The sequence below is a fragment of the Bison bison genome, unplaced genomic scaffold (assembly GCF_000754665.1).
Source record: "Bison bison bison isolate TAMUID 2011002044 unplaced genomic scaffold, Bison_UMD1.0 scf7180017864181, whole genome shotgun sequence".
NCBI classification, from domain to species: Eukaryota; Metazoa; Chordata; class Mammalia; order Artiodactyla; family Bovidae; genus Bison; species Bison bison.
In genome coordinates, this window is record NW_011494753.1 from 6,873,262 (window position 1) to 6,885,158 (window position 11,897).

The following is an 11,897-nucleotide window of genomic DNA, read 5'->3' on the forward strand; positions in this document are numbered from 1 at the left end:
AAACATTTTTTTTACTGCTAACCTGAATTTCTACTCTCTTTCTAGTTTGGGGAATTGGGTTTTTGTACAGACATAAAAGGAGAAGATCTTCCTGCTCTCTACTACTTGACAGTTAAGCACAGTAATATGATTGGAACTTAACCAATCAGACTCACTTGCCTGGGACTCTGAATCTCAAGCAAGCAAGGCAAAGATAAAGAGGAAATGGTGGTATTTAAAAAAACAGCAATACATCCTAGCCAGATGTTTCTCTGTAGAACCTCCCTGGTTTCTGCCTATTTTCTAACCCTGATTCATGGGTTTTAGTATCAAATCTGTGACCTGTCCTCTCAAAGAATTAATTTTTCTATTTAATCAGCTAGAGTCTAATTCTATTGCTAGCTACTTGCTAGCCACTAAGCCATGGTAAGCACAATTTAAGGAGGATAGATAGATAAAGTAGAACACAATAAACCAAGTGTGATAATAAGGAAGATTTTAACATCACATCATAGTAGGAACTACAGTAAGAACTGGATGACTAGGCTTAAAGACTAATGGGATGGTATGATAAACATCTTCACATAAGAGAGGTTGTCATAAAAGGGATTATATTATTTCCACATAAATACAAGTTATAGAACAAAGAACACTCAGTGAAAATGACAGATTTTCACCTGCCAGAGCTGTCTCAAAAAGAGAATTATTTACCAGAGGGAATACGGTCAAGGGTAACCATATAATGGGTAGGTGGATTAGACAACTGTACTAACAGTTCTAAGATTCTATGATTTACTCACCAAAATAAAATTTGTTAGAAATCCACAATGTGTCAAAACACTGAATCAATGAAATTCAAACCAGAAGAGAGAGGTATTCAGTGATTTGAAACATCAATAGCATGCTAGCAAATGCTGCTCTTTAGCCTGAGTGAATTAAACAGAAGATTATTCCCTCAGATGTCCAATGTAACATTTATCAGTGGTACTTTATGACAGAAATTAATTATAATCTACAATCCCTCTTAAAGCAAATTTCTACCCTCTCCAGTCTTGTTTAGAAATTTTTATTCTAAAGAATGGGCTGAATAAGTAAAACTATTAGTGACAAAAGATGTTACATAATGAGTAAATTTCAGAGGATTCTCTTATGAATGAAGAAGTCACATAGTCTATAGTCAGCCACTTAATTTTAAGATAACATGAGTTTAGTGATCTGGTTGTGACAGCACAGAACCCAAGCCCCACTGCATTGACTCCTGGCCCACTGCTCTTTCTGCTAAGTCATACCTCCAAGATGTTCTATACCAGCAGCAAGAAAAATAAAAAGAAGAAAAGATAGGAATGAAAAAAGTTACTAGCAAATCCATTATCAAGGGCATGCTTCCCTCCAGTGTTCTTCATCAACATTTTTTACATTTACTACTAAACTGAAGCTTTCTGAAATCAAATTTAAAAAATAATAACTGTTAGTCTTTTAAATAATCTTTAATTCTGCTAACATATATGTGAAATCATCAGTTTAAAAAGAAATATATTTGGAAAAGTAAATGTTTAAAATTTTACCAGCATTTCTAAGGCAAATGATACAAAGCTGAATATATCAAAGGCCATTATAATTATGCATGATGTAAAACCAGTTTTAATAATATGGGTTACCTGCATTCTGTTTATCAAATACAGCATTTGCACAGACACTAAGCCTCCAATTACAAAATACATTTCAAACTGACTGGATTTCACAGGAATCACTTCTAATTCAGTTATTTCTGCACTCTAATTTTCCTCTTTAGAAAATCCAAAATCACATTACTGTGACACTACATTCTACTCATCTCGCAAAGACTTTTTTCTTAGCACTGACTAGTTTTACATGAGAGTAGCAATGAAAATTTTACACAAGAAAGATTTAAAAGCATAAGCCACTAAAATCCACTCCACGTCTGACAAAAGGGAATTGATGTCAGGTTTAGCTATGTGCGGACATTGCTTAATTGGCCATAGTTGCCATGTTTCGTCTTAAATGCTAAGACAAAGAACTTTAAAGTGTATTCACTTTACCAGTATCATAGTATTCTCATCTTACTGTAAAGACATGCCAGTCTCACTTTACTATAAAAGGCAACTTTCCAATTCTCCCAGAAGATGACGATCAGAAAATGACAGCCAGCTATAAAGACGGTTATTTGTTTTAAAAATATATTACTTTTCCATAACAAAGTACTGGACTCATGGTTTAGTATCAGTGGGCCTCAAAGACCTCAAGAACACTTTTCACTTACAAATTTTTTTTTTTTAAACATACAGGTACACTTTGGAAACCAGACCCAAGACTAATAATAAATATATGCCAAGTTATTCATAAATGAAATATAGTACCAACCTCACTTTAGTCATAAAAATTATATTCTACTTTAAAAGACTCTCCTGACATAGAAGTACTGTTTATTTTCTTTCTAAGGTAATCTTATTGCCAAATCACTGGTAATGAAAGTTTTCTGTGATCAGGAAAAGGAAAATTTTTAAAATTTAGTTGACTTCCTTTTCTCAACTCTAATACAATTCAAATTCTTTAATTAAATTCATTAACTTAAGCGATCTACTTTAGGGCACAGAAAGATTTAATTCCCAATAATTTCCTTTAAAAGTTGTCTACTGATTTCCCTTTTCACTGAAAGAAAAGAAGAAACCCCCTAAAAGGCAAGAATAAAAGCAGCTATACCTCTGATACAAGTTGGCACAGAGAAAGTGCATTTGGTGGCTTAAACAACCTATTTTAAGGAATGTTTAGCTCACCGTTATCAGAAATGATCAGAGTGGTACCATGCAGCTGTAACCTGAGTCATGTTTTACGAACAAGGGAATACAAACAAGACAAGCAGCTGGAGCAGCCTCCCAGTCACTGATGCACATCTTTCTCCTTGCAGCTATGAAGGCTATTTTGTTAAGCAGGATGAACAGAACAAAAGTGGCTCTGAAAGTAACGTTATAGGCATTCAGATAACTACATATAGATGTACAGCTAAAATTACCAATTAGTTTACCAATTGGCTGCAACGGATTCGATCGGTTTGTAACTAATTCTAGTTACTGGCGCACAGCAGGATGGTTGGCGCCATCCCTCTGTCCTTCTGACACACAATACTAGGTGCACAGACCCTTGGGCCCAGACATCAATACAGCCCTCCAACTCAGCTGCAGGAATGAGCACAGTTGTGCCCTCTGTGATGATGAAAGAAGTGGAAATAACCATCACATGAGAAGTCAGTGATGAAGGGACTCTTACAAAAAGAAAATGCTTTACAAAAAGTGAAACAAGTTTTAAAAAGCATTTTTTTAAACTGCTAATCTAATTTTTAAAAAAGAAATCATCTGAAAGCAAAATGGCAAATAAATCACTTTCAAAAACTGTCTAATAATATTATTGACCCAGTCATCTTCATTCCTTTATCATTCACCTCTTTCAAATATCTCCCCTTAATTCTCAATATAAGCAAGCTGGAAAAAGAATACATACATAATATATTCAACAAATAAAAGCCTACCAAATGAAAATCTGCTAATGAAAAGCATTCTCCTATAATTTAATCCTTACCAGGATCTTTTTGGATAAACAAAATTTGCAGTTGCCTGGGTAGTGATACAAATATGTTGCTTCAGTGGCTAACTAATTTTTAATCGCAACTCATTTGGAAGTTGCTGGACTAGATGCTCTTATGCTATTTCCCATTATGAAAACCGAGAGACCTATTGTGACTAAGTGTAAGTAGACAAAAATGCTCAAAACGATTATTATAATGCTCAAAATCAACACTGCTGTTGCTGTTCAGTTGTGTCTGACTCTTTGCTAGCCCATGGACTGCAACACACCAGGCTTCCGTGTCCTTCACTATCTCCCTGAGATTGCTCAAACTCATGTCCGAGTCGATGACATCATCCAACCATCTCATCCTCTGTTGTCCCCTTCTCCTCCTGCCTTCAACTTTTCCCAGCATCAAGGTCTTTTCCAGTGAGCTGGCTCTTCACATCAGGTGGCCAAAGTATTGGAGTTTCAGCATCAGCATCAGTCCTTGCAATGAATATTCACAGTTGATTTCCTTTAGGATTGACTGGTTTGTTCGTGCAGTCCAAGGGAGTCTCAAGAGTATTCTCCAACATCACAATTCAAAAGCATCAGTTCTTCAGCATCCAGCTTTTCTTATGGTCCAACTCTCACATCCATATGCGACTAATGGAAAAGCCATAGCTTTGACTATACGAACCTTTGTTGACAAAGTCATGTTTCTCCTTTTTAATATGCTATCTAGGATTGTCATAGCTTTTCTTCCAAGGAGCAAGCATGTTTTAATTTCATAGCTGCAGTCAGCATCTGCAGTGATTTTGGAGCCCAAAAAAATAAAGTCTGTCACTGTTTCCATTTTTTCCCCATCTATTTGCCATGAATTGCCAACATCCGCTGGATCATGGAAAAAGCAAGAGAGTTCCAGAAAAACATCTATTTCTGCTTTATTGACTATGCCAAAGCCTTTGACTGTGTGGATCACAATAAACTGTGGAAAATTCTTCAAGAGATGGGAATACCAGACCACCTGACCTGCCTCTTGAGAAATCTGTATGCAGGTCAGGAAGCAAGAGTTAGAACTGGACATGGAACAACAGACTGGTTCCAAATAGGAAAAGGAGTACATCAAGGCTGTATATTGTCACCTGTTTATTTAACGTATATGCAGAGTACATCATGAGAAACGCTGGACTGGAAGAAACACAGTTGGAATCAAGATTGCCAGGAGAAATATCAATAACCTCAGATATGCAGATGACACCACCCTTATGGCAGAAAGTGAAGAGGAACTAAAAAGCCTCTTGATGAAAGTGAAAGAGGAGAGTGAAAAAGTTGGCTTAAAGCTCAACATTCAGAAAACAAAGATCATGGCATCGGGTCCCATCACTTCATGGGAAATAGATGCGGAAACAGTGGAAACAGTGTCAGACTTTATTTTTCTGGGCTCCAAAATCACTGCAGATGGTGACTGCAGCCATGAAATTAAAAGACCCTTACTCCTTGGAAGGAAAGTTATGACCAACCTAGATAGCATATTCAAAAGCAGAGACATTACTTTGCCAACAAAGGTCTGTCTAGTCAAGGCTATGGTTTTTCCTGTGGTCATGTACGGATGTGAGAGTTGGACTGTGAAGAAAGCTGAGCGCCTAAGAATTGATGCTTTTGAATTGTGGTGTTGGAGAAGACTCTTGAGAGTCCCTTGGACTGCAAAGAGATCCAACCAGTTCATTCTGAAGGAGATCAGCCCTGGGATTTCTTTGGTAGGAATGATGCGAAAGCTGAAACTCCAGTACTTTGGCCACCTCATGCGAAGAGTTGACTCATTGGAAAAGACTCTGATGCTGGGAGGGATCGGGGGCAAGAGGAGAAGGGGACAACAGAGGATGAGATGGCTGGATGGCATCACTGACTCGATGGACGTGAGTCTGAGTGAACTCCAGGAGTTGGTGATGGACAGGGAGGCCTGGCGTGCTGCAATTCATGGGGTCGCAAAGAGTCGGACACGACTGAGCGACTGATCTGATCTGATCTGATGGGACTGGATGTCATGACCTTTGTTTACTGAATATTGAGTTTTAAACCAGATTTTCACTCTCCTCTTTCACCTTCATTAAGTGGCTCTTTAGTTCCTCTTTGTTTTCTGCCATTAGGGTGGTGTCATCTGGATATCTGAGTTTATGTGGTTTCTCCCAGCAATCTTGAGTCCAGCTTGAGCTTCATTCAGCCCAGCATTTCACATGATGTACTCTGCATAGAAGTTAAATAAGCAGGGTGACAATATACAGCCTTGATGTACTCCTTTCCCAACTTTGAACCAGTCTGTTGTTCCATGTCTGGTTCTAACTATTGCTTCTTGACCTCCATACAGGTTTCTCAGAAGGCAGGTAAGGTGGTCTGGTATTCCTATCTCTTTAAGAATTTTCCACAGTTTGTTGTGGTCCACACAATCAAAGGCTTTAGCATAGTCAATGAAGCAGAAGTAGATGTTTTTCTGGAATTCCCTTGCTTCTTCTATGATCCAGCACGTGTTGGCAATTTGATCTCTGGTTCCTCTGCCTTTTCTAAATCCAGCTTGTACATCTGGAAGTTCTCAGTTCATGTACTGTTAAAACCTGGCTTGAAGGATTTTGAGCATTCCCTTGCTAATTGACTATGCTCCAATATAAAATAAAAAGTTTAAAATTAAATTAAATTTAAAAAATATAACACATATAATTAATAATAAGACAGTAAAATGTGTAAAGCAAAAAAATCCCAGAAATTCAAAGAGATATTGAAGAAATTACAATAGTAGTGGGAGACTAAAATATTTCAGTGCCTGAGAGATCAAGGACATTAAAAAAACAAGCTAATAATTTAGAGTATGTAAACAGTAACTTTAAAAATATAAACATTAATTTTTATCTATAGAGAATCCACTTTACCTACTCCTATCTTGTCCAAAGGATATTTGCAAATACTTAACTTCTTTACTTTCTCCCATCTATCAGGCTTCTGTGATAACCATTTCCTTCCCCATGAAACTTCAGTTCCATGGTCCACTAGTCCAACTATTCTCTTAATTTCTTCAATCCTTTACTTAATGATATTCCACTGAATCTGCCTTAAAAATTCCAACTCATGACTAATTCATCTACCCACCATCTTTGGGCATTTTTAGCAAGTGACTGAATGCTAGTAAGTATTCCATCAGGGTAGAAGGGAATCACATAACTGTGTAGACGTATCTTTACCCCAACAACATATGTAGTCTCATTGCTTCACACAGACATTTAACATCTATTTACTATTTAATTACATAGTATTTATCTATTACTATGTTCCAGTTCCAGTTTCAAGAACTGATGACAGAGTGGTAAATGAGACAGTGTGGTTTCTGTCTGCTGGGAGCTTAATGTCTAGTAAGGGAGACAGAAGGAGAAGGCAATGGCACCCCACTCCAGTACTCTTGCCTGAAAAATCCCATGGATGGAGGAGCCTGGTAGGCTGCAGTCCATGGGGTCGAAAAGAGTCGGACATGACTAAGCGACTTCACTTTCACTTTTCACTTTCATGCATTGGAGAAGGAAATGGCAACCCACTCCAGTGTTCTTGCCTGGAGAATCCCAGGGATGGGGGAGCCTGGTGGGCGGCCATCTACAGGGTCGCACAAAGTCGGACACAACTTTAGTGACTTAGCAGTAGCAGCAAGGAAGACAGATATAAGAACAACAAAATAAACAATTATGTAGTTTCAACTATGATAAAATGTTTCTAGGGAAAGTATGCTATGACAGTACAGTCATGCCATATGTGCCCAAGCAGAACCCATGGATATCCAGGGCTGAATGTATTACATCATTTTATAAAAGGGGCTTGAGCATCCGTGGATATTGGTATCCACATGGCAAGAGTAGGAGAGGTGTCTTGGAACCAATCCTATGCAGATATGAGGGTGAACTCTATATTAGCAGGGAACCTGATTTAGTCTGAAACATGATAAGCTCCCCTGAGAAAGTGACCTTAAATTGAAACCTATACTAGAAATGGGAGTTACGTAAAAGGGATGGGGGAGGTGAAGAGGTGCTGGGCAAGAAGAATGAGGATGAGTGTCTCGGCAAAAAAAATCAGAATGTGGAAAGGTCTGAAGACTTGTGGGTACCTGGCATGTTTGAGTAATCGAAAGAAGGCTCGTTTAAATGAGGCAGAAGGGAGGAGAGAAAAATGGTGTGAAATGAGGTTTACACAATTCAACTCACTCAAGATTTGAAGGTCAGGCTGGAGATTTTAATGCACAGAGCATTGGGAAACTTCTGAGGAGCTATAATCAAAGAAATCAGAGCTCATATTTGTTTTTTTTAAGAATCAGTTTGTCTATCGTATAGAGAATGGATTGGAAGGATGCAGGGAGTCCTGCTAAAAGATTTCAATTGTGATCCAGGGATTTCACTAAGATAATGGCAGCTTGGACTAGAATGGTAGCAGTAGAGAATAAGAGAAGTGGACAGGTTGGAAAGATTTAGGAGGTAATACTCAAAGAGTATTAAAAAGCAGAGACAGGACTTTGCCAACAAAGGTCTATCTAGTCAAAGTTATGGCTTTTCCAGTACGGATGTGAGAGCTGGACTATAAAGAAAACTGAGCACCGAAGAATTGATACTTTTGAACTGTGGTGGTGGAGAAGACTCTTGAGAGTCCCTTAGACAGCAAGGAGATAAAACCAGTCCATCCTAAAGGAAATCAGTCCTGAATATTCATTGGAAGGACTGATGCTGAAGCTGAAACTCCAATATTTTGGCCATCTGATGCAAAGAACTGACTCACTGGAAAAGACCCTGATGCTGGGAAAGGTTGAAGACAGGAGGAGAATGGGACAACAGAGGATGAAATGGTTGGATGGCATCACCACCTCAATGGACATGAGTTTGAGTAAGCTCTAGGAGTTGGTGATGGGACAGGGAAGCCTGGTGTGCTGCAGTCCATTGGGTTGTCAAGAGTCAGACACGACTTAGTGACTGAACTGAATTGAACTCAAAGAGGTCCATTCATTGGACAGTGGCTGGTGTGGGGTGAAGGGGGGGAGATGGGGGGACTACCTGCCAATTCAGGGAAGAAAAATATATCTCCAGGTTTAGGGTAGAGGGAGTCATCCTGAACTTGTTTCTATATACATCAGTTTGACATGCTTATGAAATATCCAAGTGGAGATGCGAACAAGGCTATTTGGATATACAAGTCTGAAAATTAGAAGAAAAGTATAGGCTAGAGATATAAATTTAAGAATCATCAGGAAATCAACAATAAATTAAGCCATGGCATGGAGAAAACGCAGAGGGAGAAACTAATAGTGAGAAAAGAAGATGGTTTAAGACGAGCCTTAATGAATTCCCAAAAGCTAAAGGTCAGGTGGAAAAGGAAAAGCCAACAAAGAGGAAGCAGAGGCAGCAACCAACAAAGAAGGAAGAAAGCTAGCAGTGGTGGTTCTATAAAAGCCAAAGGAGAGAGTGCTGAAAGTGCGGCGTGGCCAACAGAGTGAAATGCTACTCAGAGATCAAGGGAGGGACTGAAAAACACCCACCGAGCAACACTGAGTGACTTTAATAAGAGTTTAACAGGAGCTCTGATAGGGATGTGACACCAGGTTGGAGTAGACAAATGAGTTCCTGAGAGAAAAGGGAATGGAGGCCGCAAAAAGGCAGCTGTCTTCTAAGAAACTTGGCTAAGAAGGAGAGAGGAAAATGGGGTCTGGGACAGTGGATGAAAGGATAAGTAAAACAGAGATAGGTTTTGGGGGTTTCTTCTTGTTGTTTTTATTGTTGTAGATTAGAATGGAAGAGAAATAAGCGAGTAGTGTGCTGATGGGAGAAGACTCTAATAAGGAAAACTGAACATACAGAAAAGAGAAGAATTTCCAGTCTCAACTGTGACCTTCAAGGTTGCTGGGCAACCCCGTGGCTTCCAAAAGTCTGCCCTTCATTCTCCATCACAGTTATTTCAGATCTTTCCACCCTCTTCCAACTTCCAACCTCACACCTCCTACTTCTTGAAAATATAAAAGGGCAAAGAACCGCTCAAATGGAATTCCAAATTCTTATCACAAGTTTCCACCTTGATCCCATCTGTTCTTGTCCCTCTTGAATGCCGAGCTTTCTCTCAACTGCAGGCATTCTTAACCTATGTACCACTCCTTCTTCTTCCATGGCCTTGGGGACATTCCTATTCTCCTATATTCTTCCTGCTTCTATAATGATTCTTCTCTGTCCTGGATCTACATTCCCCTTTCTCCATCTGTGACTTCTCCTTTCATCTAACTATAAAATTTATTTTCTTTTTATTGTATGTTATACTTTTCTAAGCATTTTCTCACATCTCATTTTGATCCTGACTTAACTTGTTGAAATGAGAAGTCTCAACTATTGAGATATAAACATAGAATACTTTTATCTTTTTCCACATATAAGTAGCTACTCAGCTGAATCCTTAACCTGCTGAGTATGCTCAGTGAAATCCACAATTTTTCAGTCACATTCAATTATCCAAGTTTAATTTTTAAATCCTATCTTCATACAATCTGCCTATTGTTGTCTGACAACCTAGCACAAGTGAGAATTAGATAGCCTTTAGCAGATGCCTGTGAGGGGGAAGAACATGGTTTATTTTCACAGAGTCGTTCCTCTCTTCCTCCTCTGTACCCCTTAACACTATCCTACATTCACAAACTTATGTCCCTGCCATAAGTGGCAGTTGTGGGAACAGAGCAATATTCCACTTATAGAGCTTACCAGATATTAGTGATGGATCTTCAATAGTCATCAGCCAGTCCTTCTCCAGGGACTAAGATGATGCTGACCAACAACAAAATCAAGTGCTGCCAGGCAAAGATGCGTCCCTAATCTTTCTCTGGATCAATGTGAAGTGAGTAGTCCCTACTGATCTCTGCAGTACATGGTAATTTCTGCACAGGGAGCATTCATGATTCTCTAGGCGGTGGTCAGCTTCACCCTGGCTCCCTCTGCCCAAAGCAAGATCTGCCTCAACTCTATCAGACTTTGGTATATTCTACTGATACCTCACCAAGTGTCCTCATAAGAAGTCCCTATTACTCCAACATCTTCACCAATGGCTAAAATCCTTCCCTCACAGAAATCATGAGATGCACTGGGGGTCCTCTTTACTCGATCAGTGACAAGTCCCATCCTAACTCCTTCCAAAGAAAGCTTACTACCCTGAAGTCCCTCTAGGCCCAGCTGGCATGAGCTACTCCAGCAAGCTTGTTATGCCATGAAATCTCTAAGGGAGATGCAGGTACCAGTCTCTATATTCCACGGGGTCCCCAGTATCCCAGAGCCACACATCCAGTTCCCTGCAGGTTGAAATGGAAAACAAGGAGTGGAGACTACACCCGAACAATATGATTTTCCTTAAAAATATTTTAAAACATAAAAAAGTTTTATATGCTGATAGTAACAATATTAATTGTGACAACCAAAGCATAAACTTGGATGATTTCAATCACTGTTCATTCTGAAACCTGTTTCTGTTGAGTCATATTTTTAAGTCAGTCTAAAACATATTTTGGCTGTTTCCAATTTTACAGGAAACACAGCTATTGTTTCAACATATAATTTTGCTTTGACTCTTCATATATTTCAAAGGTTAAATAATGAATTCCAAGATTTTTAACCATGTTCACTGTAGAAACAGAAGCTGCCTCTGTAATCTTTCTATGAATAGGTATCATCCTGATTTTTCTCAAAATAATTTTATTTAGTATAAATATAGCACATAGTTTGTATCTACTAAAAGGCCAGGCTTCCCAGTGCATTTTCAGAGACAGATTATGCTACGTGTCTGTTTAACATCCTATTACAAACACAAGGTTATCTAAAATTAGAAAACACACCTTACAACGACATCCCAATCCCACCCCGAGTTGTTTACGGTTAGCCATCAATCTCACTTTCCCCTCACCAAAGCTGATGAGGAGAGTGATGAGGAGAGTGATCTCAGTAGAAAAGGGGCAATGTCCAATTAAAGACATTAAACATGAAACCAAAGAATGTGAAAATCTCACTAATGCCACCTACAGTACCAATGGAGAACGCAGCCAAGAGAGATCTTTTAATAAATTGTGTGTGTGTGTGTGTGTGTGTGCGCGCACGTACCTATCTTTTAATTTCTCGCCTAGGACTATATATCAAGACAATTTTCTACCAAATCTTGCACAGAATATAAAAGTACACAATTAGGTAATGCAAACAACAACAAGGATAATCTTAAAAAATCAAAACAAAGAAAAACCTGATGCATTCACAGAAGCCGACAGAAGCATAGTGGCTACAAATGACAGGGGAAATAGGGAGATGCTGGTAAAGGGT

The 11,897-nt window shown here is 38.9% G+C and overlaps 1 protein-coding gene across 2 annotated transcripts in view; it reads right to left on the reverse strand.

Annotated features, from left to right (window-relative positions):
- The window catches only part of SCAPER (S-phase cyclin A-associated protein in the ER), a 419,465-nt gene that overhangs the window by 340,613 nt on the left and 66,955 nt on the right, over nt 1-11,897 (reverse strand). The window lies entirely within an intron of this gene.